Source organism: Rhinolophus sinicus, linkage group LG11 (assembly GCF_036562045.2).
Source record: "Rhinolophus sinicus isolate RSC01 linkage group LG11, ASM3656204v1, whole genome shotgun sequence".
In the NCBI taxonomy this organism is placed as follows: domain Eukaryota; kingdom Metazoa; phylum Chordata; class Mammalia; order Chiroptera; family Rhinolophidae; genus Rhinolophus; species Rhinolophus sinicus.
In genome coordinates this window covers 67610783-67635137 of record NC_133760.1, presented here as the reverse complement: position 1 = coordinate 67635137, position 24355 = coordinate 67610783, and the positions used below count along the sequence as shown (strand labels likewise).

At 46.8% G+C, this 24355-nt stretch overlaps 1 long non-coding RNA gene and 1 other non-coding gene across 13 annotated transcripts in view; one reads left to right on the top strand and one right to left on the bottom strand.

Annotated features, from left to right (window-relative positions):
• Window positions 1–2711: 2711 nt before the first annotated feature.
• On the bottom strand, window positions 2712–20035 carry LOC141567624 (uncharacterized). The gene is made up of 3 exons (XR_012490447.1): window positions 19648–20035; window positions 18974–19139; window positions 2712–4234 (listed from the first exon to the last, which is right to left on the bottom strand). It is a non-coding gene; the product is annotated as an uncharacterized LOC141567624 (long non-coding RNA).
• Window positions 20036–20085: 50 nt separating this feature from the next.
• The window catches only part of LOC109461152 (uncharacterized), a 46416-nt gene continuing 42146 nt past the window's right edge, over window positions 20086–24355 (top strand). For 11 of the 12 annotated variants that reach the window (XR_012490454.1, XR_012490452.1, XR_012490457.1 and 8 more), the window contains exons 1-2: window positions 20086–20223; window positions 20332–20399. This is a non-coding gene — a transcript (uncharacterized LOC109461152). The remainder of the gene's footprint in view (window positions 20224–20331; window positions 20400–24355) is intronic. The other variant, XR_012490451.1, reaches the window with a different exon arrangement.

Sequence of the window (24355 nt, the reverse complement as noted above, 5' to 3'; positions counted from 1 at the left end):
AGTTGTTCTTTGGGGTGAGAACTGAGGTTTTTGGATATCTGGGTCTCTCTACCCTAAATCTCATCTGTCCCATCCCCATCCCCACAGAGCTAATTTGAAGTGACAAGCAAAAAGGCCTGGTGTGCCTGACAGAGTATCCAGTGCCCTGGGGAAATGAGCACTGAGGAGTACAAATATTTCAAAAGAAAAATAACATATCGGGTTTCAAATTCCATGAGAAGCAAAAATATTGGAGCAGATGGGCTAAAATGTTCTAATTAGCCTCATAAACAGAAAGACAAAGGAAGATATTAAAAATAGGAAACAAAATAAGAAAACATAAAAAAGAACTAAGCAGAAACACAGCATTGGGTATGAAAAATGTAATGGATGAAGTATAATATTAGATATGGAAAATATAATAGTTAAAATAAACAACAGAATAGTATGGTAATTACAGGTTGAGAAGTGAATTGGAAGGTCAGATTGAGACAATCCCCAAGAAGGAAGAAGGAAAGGACAAAGGAATAGAAAACAAAAATGAGAGATGTAGAAGTCAAGTCAGACCCACATACAAGGGGAGGAGAGTTGGCTCCACCTGTTGAAGGGAGAAGTGTCAAAGAATGCGTGAATATTCTGCCTACCACATTAGGGTTGAATTTTCTTTTTAGTGTATCCTGCTTTGGATAAATGAAGATTGGTATCTTTCATCAATTTTAGAAAATTCTCAGCCATTATCTCCTTGATTCGCCTCTATTCCATCTTCTCTTGGACTCTTATCAGACATATACCAGATTATTTCATATCTCAACCTTTTTTATAATTTCTATGTTTTAATCTGTACTGAATTATTGGTAATATCTTCAGATTTATCTTCTAGTTCTCTAATTCTCTCTTTAACTATGTCTTCAATTGGGTCTAATCTGCTATTCATCCCATCCTGACTTTTTCGCTTTAAAATTATGTTTTTCATTTCTATAAATACTATACATTTATCAGTGTTTGTCAGTTCTTCCCAATTTTGAGAGTCTTTCATTGCTAGCCCATTTTTGTGATTTAATCTCTCATTTCTTTACATAGCCCCTACACAATTATTTTATACCCTCTATCTAATGATTCCAATATCTGATATCCTTAAGGACCTAAGCCTGTCGCAGGTTGCTTTTCCTGACCCTCACTTACGGGAGTGTGTTTCTTGTGTCTTTGGAAATTCTTTTACTGTGAGTTCACATTGATAGATATTAATCTGTGGAAATCTTTGGGCCTCACTTGTGGATGACTTTCACCAGAGAGGATTTGCATTTGCTTTTTTTTTTTTTGGATTCCAAGAATCTACCAACCTGGGACTGTAGCCGCTTTAACCATCTTTGAGGGTCCCAGCTTATTGCAGGGGTTTGGGTTCTGCTCCTTCTTGCTACCGTCCAAAAGTCTTACATAGTTTATCTTGCTGCACTTATATTCATGGACACTAGCACTCAGGGCAACCCAATCTTTCCTGTATGTTTATAATGTCACTCTTTGGTTTCAGCTCACTTGGTCCCTGGGAGATTTCACTTACTTGCTGCAATCCCAGATCCATGTTTTGAGCAGGATAGATTGTGACTACAAGACTTCTCAGAATATCTAGGTCACCACTTCTAGAAGTGCACATGCCAGGAATTCTTTACCATGAAAATGTCCAGAAAAACAAATAGAACTAATAAGAGAAGTCAGCAAAGTTGCTGAAGGACGTCAAATAGGAAAATCCATGCTATTTCTATACACAAGTAATAATCAATTAAAAATATAATAGAAAAATGTCATTCACAATTGCAGTAAACTTTAAGACACTTTGGAATAAATCTAACAAAAGATGTAAGATCTTTATGGAGAAAAATCACAAAATATCATTGAAAGACATAAAAAAAGATCTGAATAGAGATTTTTAAATGTTCAAGCGTAATATTTATGAGTTGGAAGATACTATCATAAAAATGTCAGTTCTTCTGAATTTAATCTATAAATCTAATGTAGTACAAATGAAATTTCCTATGAAATTTTTTGTGTTACTTGACAAGCTTATTCTAATATTAATGTTGAAGACCGAAAAAAAAAAAAAAAAAAGAGAGCGAGAGCTATGAAAATTGTGAAGAGGAATAAAAAGTGTTGAAGGGAACTTCCTATACACAATAGCTTTATTATAAAGTTATACTAACTAAGACAGCGTCATATTAGCACAGGGACAGAAAAGTAGCCCCATGAATTAAAATAGACTACAGTCCAGAAAATAAACCCACTTATATTTGGAAACTTGACATATGAGAGAGGTTTCTTTACATGTGTGGGGACAAGAAGAACTTTTTAAAAAAATGATGCTGGGACAGATTATTATCTTTATGCAATAATCAATTTTCATAGATACCACAGAAATACTATGTGGATTAAAGACTTTAAAGTGAAAAGCAAAATTTTATAATTCTTAAAAGAAAATATAGTAGAGTATCTTTGTAATCTCAAGTTGGGACAGGAAGGATTTTTTTTTTTTAATTAGTTTCAGGTGTACAAAACAATGTAGTAGTTAGACATTTATACCCCTCACAAAGTGATAACCCTCCCCCAATCTATTATCCCTCTGACATCATATATACAGCTGTTACAATTCCATTGATTCTATTTCTTATGCTGTATTCCACATCCTGTGAATATATATACATATATATATATGTAAATTGACATTCATTATTATTCAGCTTCAGCTTCAGGTGTGCACTGCAGTGAGCGGAAGGATTTCTTAAACCAGACACAAAACCTCCCAATTATAGAACACAATTGATAAATTTGACCTCATTAAAATGTAGAACTTTTGTACAACAAAAGATACAATGAACACAGTTAAAGACAAGACATAGATTGAAGAAATTACTTGCAATGCAAATAAGCAACCATGAGTTAGCATCTAGAATACATTAAAAAGCCTTACAAATCAATCTTTTTTTAAAGACACAATATTTTAAAATGGCAAATGTTGCAAACAGTCATTTTAGAGACATGGAAGACCAAATGGTCAATAAACTAATCCGAAAAACTGGTTGCTATCAAAAGTAATCGGGAATTTGCACATTAAATACACATCAAGACATTGTTACATAGTAAACATTTAATATTAATACATATTTACACTTTGGGGAGTGTCTACTAGTTTAATCAGTTTAAGAGAACTTTGGCAAAATCTAGAGCTGAGGAGTATATCCTTATACCCAACAATTCTACTCACAGGCATATTCCTTGGGGATGTTATTATGCGTATGTCTAAGGAGACAATTCACGGGCATGCTCACTGAATGCATACTGTGTAATAATGAAAACCCAGAATCACAGGAGAATGGCTAAATTGTGATGTAGCGCTATAACAAAATACAGTGCAGCAGTTGGATTAAATGAGCAGGAACTCCATATATCAACGTGATGCCTTTAAAAATCACAGCGTCCCAATCAAGCAACTTGCAGAAGGATGCATACTGTCTGATGCCGTTTATAAAACATTTCAAAACATACAAAACAATTCTATTGATTGGTTATGATTATAGTTACTACATAAATTTGTAGGAAAAGTATAAAAACATGGATGGGAAGTAAATACAACAAAATTTTAAAAAGTGATAAAGCTGAGTATTTGATAAAATGGGCACATGGGTACATGGGTGTTTTATTCTCATCTCAATTTTTGAAATATTTCATTTTTTAAAAAAGCACTCACAGCTGTGTGGGGGATGGGTTAGAAGGTGGCAAGACCTGTTGGTAGTCTTTGCAGTGGTGGGAATGAGGTGGTGGTGGCTGGGTGAAGGGGCTGTGGAGAGATGGGGCGAAAGGATGGGTTTTAGATTTCTCCTTCTGCATGTGGTTTTGTTGTTGCTTTGTTTTGAACAAGTATGTGAATGGGGGAGACTAAGTAAAAATTTTAAAGTCTGACAATTTCGAGGGTTGTCACTGAAGATGGGGAATAGTGCCTCACACAGTGCTGGCCTGGGTGTAAATTGGTTCAGTGGCTTTGTTGACAATCAGGTGGGTCAAACCCCTGTGCAGGGAGATCCGTGCAAGGGCATTCAATATGGCAGTAATCCCAGTGTCCCACCAGAGAAGGATGGAGAAGTAGGCAGTGTAAATATATTGGCTGGAATCTTATGATACCTGCCTTAGGTCTTTGCTAGACTGATGGCTTGAAATCTTGAGGAGTTCTGCACAGCACAGGAAACCATCAACAAAACAAAAAGGCAACCTACAGAATGGGAGGAAATATTTGCAAATCATATATCTGATAAGGGGTTAATATCCAAAACATATAAAGAACTCATACAACTTAACAGCCAAAAATATCAAATTAAAAAATGGGCAGACATAGACATTTTTCCAAAGAAGATATACCAGTGGCCAACAGGTTCATGAAAAGGTGCTCAACACCACCAGTCGTCAGGGAAATGCAAATCAAAACCACAATGGGTATCACCTCATACCTGTGAGGATGGCCATCATTAAAAAGACAACATTAGTATTGGTGATGATGTGGAGAAAAGGGTAGGCTTGTGCACTGTTGGTGGGAATGTAAGTTGGTGGGAATGTAAATTGGTGCAGCCACTATGGCAAACAGTATGGAGGTTCCTCCACAAAATTACAAATAGAACTATCATATGATCCAGCAATCCCACTTCTAGGTATTTATCCAAAGGAAATGAAAGCAGGTTATCAAAGCACTATGTGCACTCCATGTTTATTGCAGCATTATTCACAATAGCCACGATAAGGAGACAACCTAAGTGTCCATCAACAGATGAATGAGTAAAGGAGATGTGGTGTATTCATACAATAAATAGTCTGTTACCCAGCCATTTTCAACAGCATGGATGGACCTCGAAAGCATTATGCTAAGTAAAATAAGTCAGACAGAGAAAGACAAATACCATATGATTTCACATATATGTGGAATCTGAAAAAAAAAGATAGAAATGGAGAGTAGAAAAGTGGTTCCCAGGAGCTGGGGGGTGGAGAAATAGAGAGAGGTTGGTAACAGGGCACAAACTTTCAGCTAAAAGATGAATAAGGAGGTCTGAAGATCTAATGTAAAACATGGTGACAATAGTTGCTAACACTGTGTTGCATAATTGAAATTTGCTAAGAGAGTAGAACTTAAATGTTCTCTCACACACAGAAAAGATAAGTATGTGAGGCAAGGATATGTTAATTAACTAGATGAGAGCAATCCTTTCACAATGTGTACGTACGTTAAACCATGATGTACACTTTAAATTACAGTTTTGTCAATTGCACGTCAACGAAGCTGAAAAAATTATCCTTTTTCCTATGATATGAAATGCAAATACCTGTGTATAGTCATTTGTCACTTGACTCTGCTTATGGTGGCTCTTGCCTTACAGACATTTTTTTTTTTTTATCTCTACATAGATGAATTTATCAACTTTTTAAAATGGCATCTAGGTTTTGTTTCGTACTTTAAAAGCCCTTCTTCACTTTGAGGTTATTAAAACTTCTCCCATGGCTAAAAAAGAAAAAAAGAAGAAGAAACGAGTTGGACCAATATGTATCAACATGAGTAGATCTCAAATAATAATAGTGAGTTAAGAAAGCGAGGCACTGAATGATACGTGCAGCACAACACTGGTTTCTCTAAATAAAAACCGTAAAACAAAGTTCCGTATTTTCCGTGGACACAATTCTGTACAACAAATGCATCTTTAACAATCAGAAGGACTCACCAAATTCATAAAGTGTTTCTCCTGGTGGTGGAAGGGGATTAGGATGGGGCAGTGATGGAGGTTATGGGAGACGTTAGCCTTATTCATTATGCCCAAAGTTTTTTGGTAAGGGACACTGTACTCGTATATTATTTCTATACTTTTTAAAAGCGTAAACTTGAAATGCGAGGCAGCAAAGCAAAAAATGCCAAACTGTTACACAGAGCTTATTTCTTGGGGTTCTCAGTATAGACAAAGGCATCTTTATCTTTGTACTTTTTTTTGGTATTATTTTACTTCAAAACTTTAACTGTTTGCCATTCAGGGAGGTTATGAAGAGCAAAGGAAGTATTACATAGAAGCTGTCCTGTGGACTGCGTAGTGCATGATAAGACTAAAGGCCCAATACAAACTTGCTGATTTGGTGATAAAGAAGCTGTGACAACTGTTTCGCAGAGGTCTTGCTGACAAGTGGAGCACACACTGGTCCTGCTGGGGAGGTGGGTGCTGGCACCTCAGTGGGGTAGGAATGGGGTTGACTGTTGTCAAAAACCCAGACTTTTGAGTAAGACCCACTTGGGTTCAATTTCTTACTCTGCCTCCAAGTAACTATATACATGTCAGGCATCTCACTTAAGCTGCCTGAGCCTCAGTTTTCTCCTCTGTGAAAAGGGGTAATAATGCTTACCTTGCATAGGTGCTAGTAATCACAGACTCAGCCCTACAGACCTTGAGTTCGGTCCTCCAAATACCCACCCCTCCCATTCCCATCCCATTAAGACTTCAGTATCCCACCCCTCTTTTCTGGGGTTTGGGTAGCATGAAAAAGTTGGCAGGGAGAAGATATTTGCAAACAGTGCCCCCGATAAGGGGCTAATATCTAAAATATACAAGGAACTCATGAAACTCAACAACAAAAAAACAAACAACCCAATTGAAAAATGGGCAGACGACCTGAAGAGACATTTCTCCAAAGAGGACATACAAATGGCAAATAGACATATGAAAAAATGCTCAACATTACTAATCATCAGAGAAATGCAAATAAAAACCACAATGAGATATCACCTCACCCCATTTTGAATGGCTATCATCAACAAGACAAGTAGTAACAAGTGTTGGAGAGGCTGTGGAGAAAAAGGAACCCTCATACACTGTTGGTGGGAATGCAGACTGGTGCAGCCGCTATGGAAGGCAGTGTGGAGGTTCCTCAAAAAATTACGAATAGAATTACCATATGACCCAGCAATCCCTCTCCTGGGTATCTACCCAAAAAATCTGAAAACATTTATCCATAAAGACACATGTGCTCCAATGTTCATTGCAGCTTTATTTACGGTGGCCAAGACATGGAAACAACCAAAATGTCCTTCGATAGATGAATGGATAAAGAAGTTGTGGTATATATACACAATGGAATACTATTCGGCGGTAAGAAAAGATGATATAGGAACATTTGTGACAACATGGATGGATCTTGAGAGTATAATGCTAAGCAAAATAAGTCAGACAGAAAAAGCAGAGAACCATATGATTTCACTGATATGTGGTATATAAACCAAAAACAACAAAAGAACAAGACAAACAAATGAGAAACAAAAACTCATAGACACAGACAATAGTTTAGTGGTTACCAGAGGGTAAGGGGGATGGGGGATGGGAGATGAGGGTAAGGGGGATCAAATATATGGTGATGGAAGGAGAACTGACTCTGGGTGGTGAACACAATGGGATTTATAGATGATGCAATACAGAATTGTACACCTGAAATCTATGTAATTTAATAACAATTGTCACCCCAATAAATTAAAAAAAAAACACAAAACCAGAAAATGTTGGCGGATGGGGAGGGGCTGTGTTTCTCAACGCAGAAAGCCAAACGGTGGCTTGCACAGAGCATTGCCCCTGTTGGCAGTCATCAGGCCAAGCTGAACACTGGCAGAAAGGACGGCGACAGGATTCCTGGACGTAGGTGGAGGCAAATCTGTTAGAATGAAGAGGAGGTGCTCCCAGGCAATGACTCAGCTTCCATTGGGTGCTGGGGTTTCAAATAACCTCCTTGCAGGGGTCTTTGGCCAAGTGTAACCCCTGAGCTCTTCAGGCAAGGCCCTGCCTCTTTTTAGGAAACTGTCCTCAGAACACTCCTCCCTCCTCTTTTATTTCATAATAACATTTGATCGCTCATTAACCTAGAGCATGAGTCAACCTAAAAATAGTTCCCTCTCTGGGAATGCCGAGGCCTCCTACCCTTCCAGAGCAGCAAAGAAAAGGAAGAGGGTCTGAACTCTCACACGTGCAGCAAAAGGAACTGAGACCATGCACTTTCTAGCACATAGCAGGTGTCCACTAGATTAGAGCAAAAATGCTTTCCTCCAGACACTGGATAAGCGAGTGATATTAATAGGTATCTAACCAACTGGGGAACTGCTGACCAGTCTTTCTCTCACCCCCACACCTTGTACGTCAGCACATCCTGTGCCCCAACCCCCCAAATACATCTCGAATCCTTCCGATCACGACCATCACCATCCAAGTCAAGCCTTCGTCACTTACTGATGGATCATTTCATAAAAGACTGAAACAGTTTCTCTGCTTCAGCGGTCATCCAGCCTGACTGATCCAAACCAAGGGTCGGCCAACTATGGGCCCACAGGCCACATCGGGGCTGCTGCCTAGTTTTGTATGGTCCATAAGCTAAAAATGATTTTTACATTATTAAGTGGTCAGAAAAAATCCAACGAATAATATTTTGTGACACATGAAAATGTAAAATTCAGATTTTATTGTCCATAAGCAGTGTTACTGGAATTCAGCCACCCTCATTCGTTTATATATTGTCTGTGGCTGCTTTCACAGAGCTGAATCGTTGCAACAGAGATTGTATGGCCTACAAAGAATAAAATATTTACTATCAGGGACTTCAGAAAAAGTTTGCTGAACCTCATCCCTTTCCCAATCTCCTCACGGGCTTCCTTGTTCTCTCAGAGTGAAACCCAAAGCACTTACTCGGGCCCAAAGGCCCCTCCCTGCCTCTCTGACTCATCTCCTCTCACCATCATCACACCCCACTCATGTTGTCTATGGTCTTCACTGCCCTTCCTCTGTCTGGAATGCTCTTCTGCCCATTGCATGACTGACTCCTTTTTCTCTGGGTGTCAGCTTAAGAGTCACGTCTTCAGAAAGGCCTTCCCTATCCACACTTGCCCTCATTAGTCCATCTCATTCCTGTTCATTTCTTTCATGGCTCTTTTGTCTACTTGTTTATTTTCTTGTCACCACCACCCCCACCACCACCAGGAAATAAGCTTCATCGGAGCAGAGCACATATCAGATGTTCAATGATTATTTGCTAATGAATGAATGAGTGAATGAATGAATGAATGAATGTGAGGCCTTTCTTGTTCCAGGAGCTGTGTGTCCATTTCCCTAGCGGGTGACTTCTGTCTCCTGGGTTGAAGTCATTCCTATCAACTCCTCTCAGTGTTTTATTTTCTTCTTGGACCCATTGCTGTTATTAGACACTTGAGTCTCTTTTTCAAAGAATTTGTTAGCCGTAAGGTTATCATGTAAGGAACCACAGCTGGTTTCTTCAGAGAGCTGGTACTTAACACGTTGCGTACGGATCACGAGAATCTTCGTTTTTTTCTGAGCCATGCGTTAAGGACGGATAACGAGAATTCTTGTTTTTACTGTTGACTCTTTTTACTTTGCACATTTTATTGAATTATTTGTGTTTCGTTAATAACAAAGGAAGCTGCTTTCTGCAGTATCACACCAGGAGGGATTACTAACATCATAGGTGAGTAAATCCTAAAAAATTCCATAGAAAAATAATAAATGACATAGAAGCATGTACACTTTAAAGAGAAGAGTGCATTTTAAAGTAGTTTCTTTTAAAAACCTGCTGGAACAGAGGTGTATGAGGGATTTAAACCCCGCCGTACGCAACGTGTTAACCAGTTTAAGGAAGAAATGTCTTCCCTTTTCAGTAGGTAAGGAGGCCTCTTCTTCTACTCTAAAGAGCCCTAATCCATAGAAAAGATTAGTCATGTAAACATCCGAGTTTGGTGATTGGCACAAAATGTTGGTATAAAAAGTTGCAACTCACTTTTTTTTCCTAAGTAACTGGAAACAACTTCAGCTAATGACTGCAGCAAATTGCAATGTCATGCACAGCCTGAAGGTATGAATATATGAAAAGTACAGTGACCAAGATGGATTGACTAGGTTATGCCACAATTTAAAAACATCCTCAAATCTCAGAGTCTGAAAACCACACAGTTTTATGCCCTGCTCACATTGCACCCCCACCATGGGATGACAGGGACCATGGCACATGGTGGTCACTCAGGGAACCAGGATGGTGGAGCAGCTGCCAGCTTGAAGGCTGCTGGTTGCAGTGCCAAAAAGAGAGCTCAAATGCTCTTCCACGCACCGGCCAAAACTAATCCCATGGGCTCCATCCCCAGTCACTAGAGGCAGGAAGTACAATCCTCTCCCGCACCTGGAGGGCAGAGGTTTGGGAGTATCTGATGAACAGCAGTAATGACGACAACTTGGGGGGAAGAAAATTTGTTCTCTTTAGAGGCCACATCAGACCCGGGGCAGAGGGGAGAGGACAAGAAAAATGGGAGCCGAGCAGAAAAGGCCTCAGAGGTCCTCAAGGCATGTCAGTGAGCCAAACATCTCTGCTCACACTTCCTCGTTCAGCTGAGCTGCACATTTCTGCGTGTCACCTTTTGTCGTGGTGTTTGAAAAGCTGGTGATGCACTATTCAGAGCGTTTCAACTCGTCTTTACTCTTAAGCATTTATAGCACCTTTCCGAATGGGTGAGTTCCAGCAATCCTCCTCAGGTGGAATTATTCTCCAAGCTCTCGCTTCTGTGAGCAGAGCCTTATAACCCGTGGGGGACACACCAAACCCAAGCATGTGTCACCAGCACAGTTCCACGCAGTATTTCACACACACCTCACAGTCAGGACGAATTGATAAAAGATGACTCAGATTTCTCTTTAGGGCAGACCCTAAAATGTGTTTTCCATTTAGATCCCACCCTTTTTAGTTCAGTCAGAATCTTCCTTGGGAGCAGTGGTGTCCGACAGAACTTTCTGCATGGACGGAAATGCTTTCTGTCTGCGCTGTCCATTATGGTAGCCATCAGCTACATGTGGCTACTGAGCCCCGGAAGTGTGGCTAATACGTCTGAGGCACTGGACTTTTTGCTTTATGAAATTGAAAATGATTTGTTTATTTATTTATTTTTCAATTACAGCTGACATTCAATATTGTATTAGTTTCAGGTGTACAACATAGTGGTTAGACATTTATAGAATTCATGAAGTGATCCCGGGTAAGTCTAGTACCCACCTGGCACTGTACATAGTTATTACCATATTATTGACTATATTCCCTATGCTGTACTTTACATCCCCATGACTGTTTTATAACTACCAGTTTATACTTCTTAATCCCTTCCCCTTTTTCACTCAGCCCCCTCCCATCTGGTAACCATCTGTTTGTTCTCTGTATCTGAGTCTCTTTCTGTTTTGTTTCTTCATTCATTTTGTTCTTTAGAGTCCACCTGTAGTGAGATCATATGGTATTTGTCTTTCTCTGTCTGACTTATTTCACTGAATAATTTTAATAATTTAAATTTGAATGGCCACACGTGGCTAGTGACCTGCTGCATTGGACAGCGCAGCTTTGTGTTCAGCCCCTACCTTTGCTACACCAAGAAAAAGACAGCAGTGTGTCAAAAGAACAACCGGAAAAAACAGCCATATAAATGGCAGTCATGGTGTGTTTGATTCCCATATCTCCTTCTGACTCATAGGGCCCTGCTCACAGTCTCCTATTCGGGGAAGATGTCTAGACTGTTCCATGTATAAGAGAGGCCTCTGATTGGATGAGAGTAGGGGGTGGACCACTGACCAAAAGGCATTCTCCATCCACAGACTGGCCAGAGCCCAGGAAGTTGGCCTGTGTGGAGTCTCTGAAGCAGCAGTGGTGATTGGCTAAGCATATCAGGCTGCTTCCCTTGGAATTTTAAGTTTTGGCCAATCAGCAGTGAGAGGAGGCGGGAGCAGGCAAACAGAGGGAAACAAAGGCACTATGATTCCTGACAGTTGTCCTGTTCTGATCCCACTTCCCAACCATATACAGAGGGTGCAAAAAACATGTACACACATTTTAAGAAAGGAAAAAGCTATTAAAATTGTAATACTCGATATATACCGATAACAAAAGATGAATACAAGTCCGTTTGACTTCTGCAATGACAAGAGGGGCTCAGAGTGGTTACCATCAGCATCCAGACACTTCTGATAACGACGAACTACTGCTTGAGCAATGCTGACCAAAGTGTCCACTTGTATACATTTTTGGGCACCCTGGTATATCCTTAAACGAACAAGCAAATAAAGTACCCTTTTCTTTAAGGTTGACTGAGTGACTATTTGTTCTTTGCTTCGAAAGAAATTAAATACTAAAATTCCTCTAATTCAGAGTTTCTCAGTCTGGGCACTATTGACATTTGGGGCCAGACAATTTTCTGTTGTGGGGGAGGAGCCTGTCCTATGTGTTGTAGGATATTGAGCAGAATCCCTGGCTTCTACCCATTAGATGCCAGTAGCACTGTCCCCCCACCCCCCACCCATTATGATAACCAAAAATGTCTCCAGACTTTGTCAAATGTCCCTTGGTTGTTGGGGGTGAGAGGAGGCAGAAATCTCCATTCGCCACCCCCTTGAGAATAAATGCTGTAACTGTATCCCAAGTCCACCTCCTCTGGCCTCCTTGAGGACAAAAAGCTAAAAGCAGCAGTTTATTCCTAGCAACATCACAGCTCTCCCTCCCTCTCTTCTCCAGGCTAAATAAAGATCGCTTTTTTAGTCTTTTTCCTAGAGTCTGTTTCACAGATATTAATGGTGACATCTAAAGATGAAACTGGAACCACTTGGTGGAGAGGGCCTCTGTTCTCTTAACTCTACCTATTTATAGAGATGGGGAGGACAGACACATCCATGCAACCCACGACAGTGGCAGCTCCCTGGTCAAGGCAGGGGCACTTCGGGCTCAGTGCTGGGACACACCCCTTCTTCCCATGAGCTGGTTCAGACCTGCTGAGTCAGCAAACTGCTCATTTACCCAAAAAAAAAGGAAAACGATCCTTCAAGTCCATCAGCATTTGTCTCTTCCCATCTCTCTGAATGTTCCAGCTATTTCTGGGTCTCTCCGTTTGGTATTCTCATGGACACCTCAAACTCAAACTAACCTCCTTGGCTTGCTCAAATTCATGCTTTTGCCAGTGTTTTCTATTGTGTCCACCTAGTTTCTTGAATCAGAAGCCTAAGGGTCATCCTCTGAAGAGACTGGTAGAAGAAGAGTCTGGAGGGGGAGATGGTGGCTGGCTCACGGAGGATTTTGTGTGCTGTGCTAAAGCTTTTCAGTGTGCACGCTGCCTCCCCTTTCTCATCAGCCATTTCCTCAGTAACTTCCCACAGCTTGACTTGCATCCCTCATGCCACTCTAAATTTTCTCTTAGAAGCTGCCATCATATACACAAGTCCCATCCGTGGGGAGGGGGGTATATATTTGGGGTGTGTATTCCAGAGGGGTCAGAAATCTTGGGGCATCTTAGAATTCTGCTTACCACAGCCCATAAATCTGTACCCTACTATCCCCTCTTTCAAATTCTATATATTCGAAATTAAGTATTTTCCCAAATTGACTCCGTGTCTCAACTTCACCGCTGAAGGAAATGAGGCAATGGTAGAGACTGTTAGCTTTCCTCCAGTATCCGAATTCTTTTTTTACAGAAACAGAATCCACTTCTACCATAGGGATGTCGTAGAATTTTCAGCTGGGTACAAGCCACTTAGGAAATAAAGGCAGCACTTCTTAGCTTCCTTGCAACTAGGTGTGGCCAGGAGACCAATTTTTGGACAATAGAATATAAGTGACAGCACAAGGACTCTCCTGCAAGACATTGAGGCTCTTTGCCTTTTGCCAGTTTTTCATTCCTTTCTCCGTATGGATGCTGAAACCCAAGGTCTGCCAGCATGTACCATGGGAACAAAGACCATGAGAATGGCAGATGAATGAGCTGTCTGGAGCCTGGTCCTCCAAGGATTCTGGGAACAGAGAGAGATGCCTTCCCAGCTTTGAACTTTATACCTCTGGACTTGCAAATGGTAGAGAAATACACTTCTATTTTGTTTAAGCCCTTATTGATTTGCATTGTCTGATACTCAGAGTTAAATATAATCCTAACCAACACAGGGGTTATTTCCTTAGTCCCACTAGACTTGAAAGCTTAAATTTATTTTTCTCCCCTCAATCCCTCTAAGCTCTTTTGTCCAACAAGGTCCTAAATCCTGTTGATTCTTCCTTTGCGCTTCACCTCACACTCATCCTCTCTTTTCAATTTCCTCTGCCTGTTTTGATCCTAAACTATGCTCTTGACTCCATCTCCCTGCTTCTGTTCGAGGCTACACAACCCCCAGATTCCCGAGGTCTCACATTCATCATGTCACTCCTTAGCCTCAAACCCCAAACCTGGGATCCTGTTGTGCTTAATTGGAGGGAACCCCAACATTTCACCCCGTCATTAAACCATTAAACCGTAACAGAGCCCAACCTTTTCTGCTTCTCCCCCCTCTGATTCAGATCTTCCCCAATCTCTAGGAGAGCCCCCCAAGCAGCTCATTTTGTCCTTCACTTTATGACAGAGGTCGTCTGCCCTAGCTGCATGATAGAATCATCTAGAACCAGCGAACATGACCAGTGCCCAGTGTGTTAGTGCTCAACACACAAAGGCATTACGTCATGTCGGCCACAAGGCCGCCCCCTGCAACGCAGGCACTCCCGTTGTTGCCATTCTACAGATGAGAAAACTGAGAACCTTGCAAGCTCAGGGCGTCATGCCTGGTCAGTGAGTGGCAGCGAGGATTCCAACAGAAAGCGCTGCCTCCAAACTACTACTGTGTCATCCCTTAAACTAAATCACAGATTATTACAAATTAAAGATAATTTCCAGTAGCATGGCACATAATTAATTGTTAATAAATCACAGAGTACAAATGAAAAATTTAAGAATACGGTGCCTGGTCCTCACTCCAGACCAGTGGAATCTGAATGTCTTGGGCGTGGGGTCTGAGCATCTTTGTATCATCTTTAGGAAGAGCTCAGGTTTCTCCCAAGGTAATTCTAAGGGGCAACAGGGGCTGAGACCCCTGGTTACACAGACGCTCCCACCTAGCTGTCTTCCTCTCATGCCCTCTCCACACCCCAGGTCCTACGTATCTTTTGGGGTTCAATCTAAGTGTCACCTCCCTTTGTGGAGCTGGCCAGCTTTTGCCAGCCTGAGTGCTCCTGTTTCTGAACGTTGGTTGCAAAACTTGTCCACACCAGCTGAGCTGGCACCTATTGTACCTCTCAGTTTGAAACCAGCTCTTGGCTTAATGCCACTGGATCCTTGGCAGATTTTCCACATTTAATCCTTTGCTGCTCAGCTACCTCCACCTCTGCCCACAAGAGCAAAAACACAACTGCGCCTCTATCAGAAGCAAGACCTGAACTTAGGGTTCGTCTGGGTCATAACCTTGGCTCAGCACTCCCCTCCCAGGGACTGGAAGCCAGGAGTGTAGGCAGTGGACGAGAGGAAGGTGGACGAGGGCTTTCCAGAACTCTCAGCTGCAGATCTGGAGGTTGGCGGGATGATGATAGGGGTAATGGCGTCTCCAGGAGACAGGTTAGACGTGCAGACTGGGAAATGCTGAGAGCAAAGCTTAGGCAAGGCCTGCGATAAAATTTGGTGGTCAAGGAACAGGAACTGAGAGGGGAACAATTCCAGCAAAAGTAGCATTGGACCAACTGAAGCTGTGGAATGACTGAATAAGTGGGTCTCCACCTGCGTTGTTAGGAAGAGTTTAGGGGGCTGTGGCATCCTTTTTTGGTACAGGAGGCTGCCAGACAAGCGAGACTAAGAAGTTGTCACTTGGAGGGCCTACTGGGGAGGAGAGGGCTACGGCCGCCAGAGGCCCGGTCCCGAGAGCAGCCTACCCTGCTACCTGCCTACCGACTGCCCCCAGGTTCAAGGGTCACAAGACTCCTGTTGGGCAGGCCGATTTCCACTGAAGTCAAGGGTGTGACAGAGTCTCCATGTCTGTGCTGATAAATCTGCTTGTTGTATCATTCCACCAGTATACGAAGCAGGCGATGAAAAGAAGGGCTTTCACTTGTCTTGAGTTACATGGTGACCTAATGGCCATACTTGGATTAGAAGCCAGTCTCCTCATTCCCAGCCCAGGGCTCTTTTTCCTTGATTGTGTTGCCAGGTTAGTCACTGCTTTTGTAGGGCTCAGAACAATGCCTCCCGCGGTGGTAGGGGTGCTGGGGGCTCTCCTCCTGGCCGATCTGTGTTCAGTGGGAGATCCCAGGTCTCTTCTGACTGTGCCTGTTCTTGCAAACTAAGTGGGGCTGAGTGGGACTCTGAGCCACCTCTGGGGACTCCTCCCTCATTCACTGCTCTTCTGGTCCCATTGCCATCAGCGTCACACAGTGACATCAGCTACTGCCTTCTGGGCCCCATGGGGGGCCTGGCATGAAGATCAGTTCAGTAATGGAACCTGCTGCCCATGTAATCAACAATATCCTGACCTTCCCAGGCTGGGGTTGCAAGGAGAGGTCAAGGTCAATTCCAGAGTATGATTGCATTGGACAGGCCAGCCAAGGTGCTCAACACATCAAAGGAATCTTTCCAAGGAACTTGCCATTCCTGTAGCTCTGCTGAGAGGAGCCATGACCTCTCCCGCTCTGGTCATTCCCCACCCCCAGGGGCTCCCACTGCAGCCCCGCTGACCCAGCCAATGGGGGACGTCTGACCTAGATCTCTGGATGTCCCAGGAATGTAGAGGTGGCTCTGGCTAACCAGGGACCCTGGGACTTAGCTGGATCATCAGATTCTCTCCTTAGTCATTTGAACTGGAGCTGTGGGAAGAAAGCCAGAAGGAAGCAGGGACAAGTGAGTTGCTGAGCAGACTTTGAGGCAGCATGCCAGCCTGGAACCTTGCAGCTTCTGCTGCCTCAGGGCTGTAGGACAGCCAGGCAGCCAACAGAGCCCCTGGGTCCCAAACAGACTTCCAGGACCCCCTTGCATCCCCCTCCATCAAGTATGAACGTACCCAGAATATCCTGACTGCCTGTGCCCTCACAACCAGTGACCTGCGGCAGGTTGAGTGAGTCTCTGTTATCAAAAGGCCCCTGCAGTGGCCATAAAGACACGCTCATAGGGAAGTGCATCTTGGGAGCAAAGTGGGGTGTCACTGACCCCTCCCTGCACAGAGAAGTCCTCTACGCCCCACGTTGAAGACAGAGTGTTACAGTAGGAGACCCAGCAGGCCCCTTGGGACCCACAGGCTGACATCGCTGTGCTGACAGGCCTGGGATGCTTAGCTGAGACGGTCTGTGGAGGGACTGGTGGCTGCCACGTTTTTACTGGCTGGGACAGAGCCCCTGCCTTGCTCTGAGTCTCCAGCTATTTGTTGTTCATTGAGTAACAGACGCTGCTGTGGGCCAGGATGAGACCAGGGTCTGTCCCTTGATTATAAGATGTTGGCTTTCCTGCCAAACAGCTGACTGAGCAGATCATGGCTTTGACCCTGATGGGTCTATTCCTTCCCTCATCTTCCCAAGCAGCCAGGCATACTCTGCACTTTGGCCCAGTTGGAAGGATGCTCCCCCAGGGCAGAGTGGAGAGGGGCATTTCTAGACTGACATTGCCACAGTCTCTCTTAGCCCAGGTCCACAGAAATCACGTCGGCATCACTGCCCATCTAAGGCCAGGTCCTTGACTGAGAGATGGTGAGCAGACCTGCAGAGTTCAGTTCAGGAAACATCTCCTAAGCATCCGCCGCATGCCAGAGCTATGTGGGGCACACAGAGATGGGCAAGGCCCAATGGCAGCTCTGAGAAGTTACAACCCAGCAGGGAGATGTACAACTTATACAGAGAACGGCAATTCAGGGCAGAACTTGATGAAACCGTGAGAGCTCTTCCAAGTGACCCGGGGACTAAGGGTGAGTGAGCTCGTCTCACTGGGGACCAGGAAGGCCTGTGTGGAGCAGTCACATGTGACCCAGGGACTGCATGGACATTGACATGCAGACATTGGTGGCAATAGTGGCACTGGGGCAAGAGGTTACCAAAAGAGGGACTGTCAGTCTTTGGTTTGCCAACAGTGAATGTCAGCTGCTCTGCCAAGCACGGTGCTGGGAGTTGCTGGGGGAACAGAATGCCACACGATCCCTGCCATGGTCCAGAGAGGAGACAGGCAGGTAGATGATGGTGGTGGCTCAGTGGGACAGGAGCTGTAGTGATGGGAGCCCAGACCATGTAGCCTGGATGCATGTCCTGTTGGGAAATAAGCCTACAGAGGGACGAAGAGCCCGACCACGGGCCCCACTACCTCTACCACTGGACTGAACTTGAATCTGAAGGCATTAGATCAGAGGCCAGTGATGTGGAGGAAATGAGCACAGATGCCATCCTCTTGGGTCTAGGACACTTGTCACTGTTTCCCCAGTATCTCCTCAGTGTTCTCCAGAGATGTCGCTAGGGAGTGTGTATATGTGGAGGAGTGTGGGTTCCCTCACTGCTGAGACAACCACCTACAGGGGGGCAGGGGCAGGACTAGGGCATGTCATTTCTCTAGTACATTCTAGGGACCATCTTTTATCATCTTCACAACAGCCTGTGGAGTGGGCTTCATGACCCAGTTATACAGAGGAGGCCACTGCAGCTCAGGGAGGGAAAGGCACATGCAGAGAGGTCACACAGCTCAGACATGGGAAGGACGGGCTTGTCTTCTCCCAAGCCTGCTCTTTGGTCTGCTCCCTGCCTGATGGGGACAGCTGGGTTTGTCCAGGAAGGTCAGCACGTGGTTGCTTGCTTATCACCTCTGTGCTTGGTTAACAGGAACAAAGGCCAAGAGGCAATACCTGTGGTCAGGGCCCTGTGTGACAAGCATCCTTTTTCCTTGCTACGGGAGTGGGTGCTGTGTGAACCGAGTCACGGCCGTGAGCTCTGCGCACACTCACAGAGACATGTTCCCAAATCCCAGGCACGTCCCCTCCCTGGCCCAGGGCGGGATGAAGGTGAGACCTCTCTGTACCCTTCCCTGGGCTGCTGAGCGGCCTCTGGGAGGAAGGGGAAGGCTGAGCCCTCTCATATGACACCCCCACCCCCTGCTCCCTGCACTTCCACTCACGTGCGCGCGGGAGCCGCTCCGCTCAGCCCGCACAGCACCCTTCTCTTGGCTCAGAGTTTCGAGCGCCACCTCCGCTCCTCGTCCGACAGCCCAAGGCTAAGCACTTGCTAGTTTGATCCGGAGAAGCGTTCTCCTCGCGCTCAGAGAGGCGAGTCAAGGACCCAGGCTAGGCAGGACGGGAACGAGTAAAGAGCCTCTGAAGCCCGTGCTCGCGTTTCAGCAACATCCATCTTTGCGCGGAGCGCAGAGAGCGGGAGGGCAAGTCGGTCACTCTCCAGCACAAACGATTATGGAGTCTGTGACAGAAACCCTGGCCCCCAGTCCTTCTGTCCGAAAGCAGTTCTCCCTGGATGCCAGACAGTAAGCGGGCACGGAAGTGTGGCTTGGACCATCCCCCACCCCGCCACCCCGCCACCCCGCCACTCCGCGGGCAGGGGCAGCCACTGGCAGCTGGCTGGATCCCTGCAGGGTTTCCCCTACAAGCGGGATCCGGCACCGCCGCAGGAGAAAGCGCAGGGCTGCACCTGCCGCCTGCGAGAGGAGCCCCTCTTGTTGGGGTTCCCATGGGTGGGTAGGGATGGGCGCGTGGAGGGAGGGCGCCCTGCCTGCCCACCAAGCGGGGTCCAAGTGGGGAGGATTCCTCCTTCAACCCCAGCAGGGCAGAAGGGCCTCACCTGGACCTGTCCTTGTGCCCGAGGATCTAGTCCCTGAAAGAGCCCGAATGCAGGGAGCGCCTGCCAGAAGGTAGACAGACCCAGGTGTGATGTTCACAAGCGCGCGCACGTGTGTGTATGTGTGGGTGTGTGTGGGTGTGCGAGCGTGCAAGGCGAGAGGGTCTCGGCGTCCCCCGCACCCTGTCTCCGAGGTTCTATATTTTGCCTCCCTTTGTTCTCAAAATAGTCGGCGAGCGCGCTGCGCTCAGAAGGGGTGGGGGCCTTGCGCGCTGGCTGGCGCACGCTGAGTTAGCTGCAGGGTTACAAACAGTCTCTCCCTGCTCCCCCGGCCTGAATTAATATGTTACTATTTTGGGCGCGCCAGTGTTTCCAGGGGAAACCTAATGACGCAATGACGTCAATGCAGGTCAGCGGCAGACTCTCCGGGAGGGCGGGCAGCCTCCCGGCTTTCAGGCTCCGCGCAGTCTACTGGCGGGAGGGCGCAGGCGAGGTGGCGGGGGCGGCGGGCCTGGGGGCGCGGGAACCCCGGCAAGGCCCGAGGACCAGAGAGCGTCCCTTCCCAGCGCCGGGACCCAGGTAACTTCCCGCCTCCCGGGACGGAGTTTCTCCGTTGCCCACGGATATGAGGCGGCGTGGAGGGCAAGCGGGGTAACCCCCACTCCCACCCACCCCACTTTTATTCAGGGAGAGCCAGAGGAGCCAGCAGGTCCGGGATCGCTGAGGGGACTCCACGCGGGGCCCCCCACTCACAGGTACGCTCAGGTTCTCGGGGTGTCCCCAGCATGGGGGAGGGAGACACTCGCCCCTGTCCACACTCCTCTCGTATTCTGGCACCATGACTGGGAGTTTGGGGAAAGGAGAAGTGGTTTCTGAGATTTGTCCACTCTGCCTGTCTACCCACCCCTTTTTTGAGGCTAAGAGTTGCCTGTCTGCCCCTCTCCGACACCTTCGCGGGTCGCATACTAGAACTGGGGCTTCCTACTGGCTGTGCCTCCCTTTGAGGCGCCATCTGACGAAGGGAAGCTAAGTGGAAGGGACATCCAGGCCAGACCGGCTGTGGGGATGCGAGGCTGGAGTGCGAGCCTGAGCGACCTGGACGGGGAACCGGTGCCCGTTTTCAGAGTGTGCGTATGGGACTGCTCGCGTGTCCTTGATGTGTGCCTACCCCATGTGTTCATGGAGTGTGTATGTGTGCACTCATGGAAGTCTGCTGTGCGGGTGTGTCAGTGTCATACATACGAGAACACCTCATGCACCCCTCCTTGACCTGTAGCCAGAGTACCAACCCAGGTCCAGGGTCTTTGCTTTGCTCGTCTCCCACAGCTGGCCCAGATTCAACCTACCCCCAGCTGGGTGGTGGCCTGCTTTCACCATGCTGGCCGCAGCTTCCAGGGGCTGCACAGTTCTCAAAGCTCAACCTGCCTTCTCGCCCCAACTCACTTGTGCCCTTCCCTCCTTGCAACTTGAGTAGAAGAGAATCCCTTTCCATATGCCCCCTCTCACCAGGGGCAAAGGCTCAGCTCTGCCGCACCCCGGCTCCACTTTCAGCACTAGGGTCCGGACAGCTCCATGCCTGTCCCGCCCCTCCACCGGGCCTGGGAGTGAGCACCCCATGCCCCAGCCTTTCTGGCTTCTAACTAACTCCTGAATCTGATCCTAGACCCTCCCCACCCAGACTCCCAACACACACACACAAGGGCAGTCCTTTCCTTTTCATCCCAGACCTCTGTCGGGCGGCCTGGAGCTTGGAGGGGCAAAACAAGCCTTGGAAATTTCTGAAGCTGAATGGCCGGGGTCACAGTGTTGGGGCCTGGCTTCCTGAAAGAGGTTGTGACTCTGAACAGAGGCTGCTAAGGCCCTGCCACAATCTCCTCTTTCTATCTCAGTTCATTAAAATAAGTAAATAAAGCCAGATTCCTTCCCCAAAAGGCAAGCCAGCCTTCAGAAGGCGTTGGAGGGGTCCAGAATTTTCTGCATTCTAGAAACGCAGTGAGTGGCCCCTGATGTCCCCTTGCAGGCATCCTCGCAGCCCCGCCCATTCCTCTTTTCCTAAATCCAGGCCTCATGTAGTGGAGGGAGTAGGGTGGGTAAGAATCCTGTCCACTTCTCTACCTCCCCCAGCAGTCAGAGAGGGTTCAGTGAACGTCGTGGCTTTCTGGGCTCTGGATGGGGTAATATCTGCGTGAGTTCTCACCGGAACTGTGCCCTGGTCTGCCCAAGAGGCCCCCAGAGGTAATTTTTGTGGTGACTCATTGGGCTACAGTCACACAGAGACCTCTGAGATAGCCCCTACCCTGTACCCCACCCCAAATTGAATCCAGGACACAGTAGATCTATCTGTGGCTCTTTCCACTCCTGGGTTCTTTCGGCTGATGAGAGCACCAGAGATGGTGCTGGAATATTGTCCCAGACACCCCTCTAGAACTTACTGTCATCCCAGCTCCTCCAGGAAAAGCAGAAAGGGTCTGCATGATGTCCTAGCTGATTCAGGAGTGGGTGAAGGAAACCAAGAGGTCACCTGTCTCCATCCTGCCCTACTCTTGTAGAACCTTCGGCAAGCTGGAGGCCATGGGCCCCTTTCTCTCCCCAGGAATCAGAACATTGTCCCTCCCTAGATATTCTCCTCTCAGACTTGTCATATCTGATCTAGGGGCAGAGCCAGGTGTTGTCTTTGTCCTATGAGCCCACAGAGCTAGAGGAGGTCTGGGCTTGGGGAGGAAAGAGCCTCTTTACAGAGGCTCTGGCACCTGGAGTGAGGCATACACACTGTCAGTCAGCAGGAAATGGCTTTTTCACTGAAAAATCCATTGTTCTGCTTGCTGCTGAGATATCAGAGGGAGGACAGAAAAAGCTCCCAGGCTGGGGATAAGCGAAAGAGAGACAGTCACCACAGTCTGGTGACACTTCCTTCTCACAGGGTAGAAGCCAAAGCCCAGATACTGTGATAACCTTGGAGTGTTCACAAGTCTCAAGGGGAGTCAGAAAACGGCTGTTCTCCCAAAAGAATTAATTTTCATGCCCGAGCTCTGTGTAACTTGCTTAAGGAGGTAGCGGTGTGGGCGAAACATGCGAACAGCGAGGGGATGTGCCTTCCACTAAAGGACAGTGGCCCCCAGGGTCTTTGCAGCCAAAATTTGGTCCTCCGGGAGCAGTAAAGCTTCTACCATCGCCTAGCCCCACTCCTGGCTGCTTTCTAAGCTTCCCTTACTCCCTGGCCTCCTTCTGTGCTCATCTGGGTAACATCTGTCTATGGCCTCACAGGAAGGCTGGCCAAGGTCAGGCAGATAGAGGGCTGTTTGCTCAGTAGAGCCTGGCTTCTCCTCTGATTGTGCAGAGCAGGGACCCGGGGAGGAGAGCCAGGGAAGGTGAGGGCCCCATCATGCAGGAAGCCCGCATGTGACATTGCACTGCTTATGGGGGAGAGCCCAGGTCTCGGAAGTTGTCCTTGCCTGACCACAGGTACCATGGGCCAAAAGAGCTTCCGGTCCCACTCCCCCAGGTCAGGTGCTCAACAGGGAGCTGTCCTGGCTCAGCACCCATTCCCAGCACCAGGGGGAAAATTCTTCTTTCAGTCCCATGCTGATTGTTTAAGCAAGTCCTTTTAAGGAGCCTCGTTTTCTCCATCTGCATAATGGGATTAGCTGAAGTGTGGACGGTCCTGACAGCTTGAGAGTGAACTTGTTCTGAGGGTGCCTGAGCATCCATTAGCACCTGAAATCAATGATAGCCAAGGGAGCTAGCTCCTAAATGATCTGGGTTCCTGAGATGCCCAGGGTAATTTGGGGCATGGGCAAGGCCGACCACAGGTCCAATGCTAACTTCACTGCGTCCTGGCCAGGGTCTCAGCCTCTGCCTTTAGATGGAAGCCCAGGGTCCATCATTCTGAAATCAGGGACTCACTGCTCTTAGAAAGGTGCCCAAGGTAAGCATGTTTGAGAAACAGCTCCAGGCTGGCCAAAGCCATGCTGCTGTCACCCCCAGCTCAGGGCTCCAGCCAGCAGCTCCTGTTCCCCCAGACAAAGGACAGGAGAGCTAAATGGAAATAGTCCTCAAGTTTGCTCTCAAGGCCAAGAAGCTCAGGGTATTCCCACCTGCAAGGCATCACATAGAAGCCTCCTGATCACCTCTCTGTCCATCAGTGGGACCCCTGGGTCCAGTGGGGACTGAGACAAGGTCACTGTGATGTCTTCCCCAGGCAGAGCTTCCCAGGGGACACGTGTCTCATTACCAAGGCCAACCTGTGCAATTCATTCTGCAGCCCTCACAGAGGTGAGACCGGGCGGGTGTTGCCTCCACACAGGGAATAAACACCACACAGGGCTTTGCTTCCTTAGAGGCTGTGGGTCCCCGGGTTGGTGCAGACGGTGGGCTGGGGGGAGGGGTTGACTGAGTCCTAGCTCTCCTGTCTGTGTGACCTTGGACTAGTTGTTTCTCTACATAGTATAAAAACAGAGATGCAACATCTGCCATGACCCTTCACAGCCAGCAGTTAGTCTGACAAGATACAGGGAAGACCAGTGTGCCCGGGGGGTAGGGGACTGTTGACCCTAAAAGCCTGAGAAGACCCCAAAGTACTGTGTCCCCAAATGCGGTCTGGCTGACGTCTGTTGTCAGGGTCTCAGGCTCTCCCTGTGCATGGGAGCCCAGCACCACCATCTAGGAAGAAATAAACCTCTCTCCCAGAAGGAGAGAGATGTAGAGTGTCCGT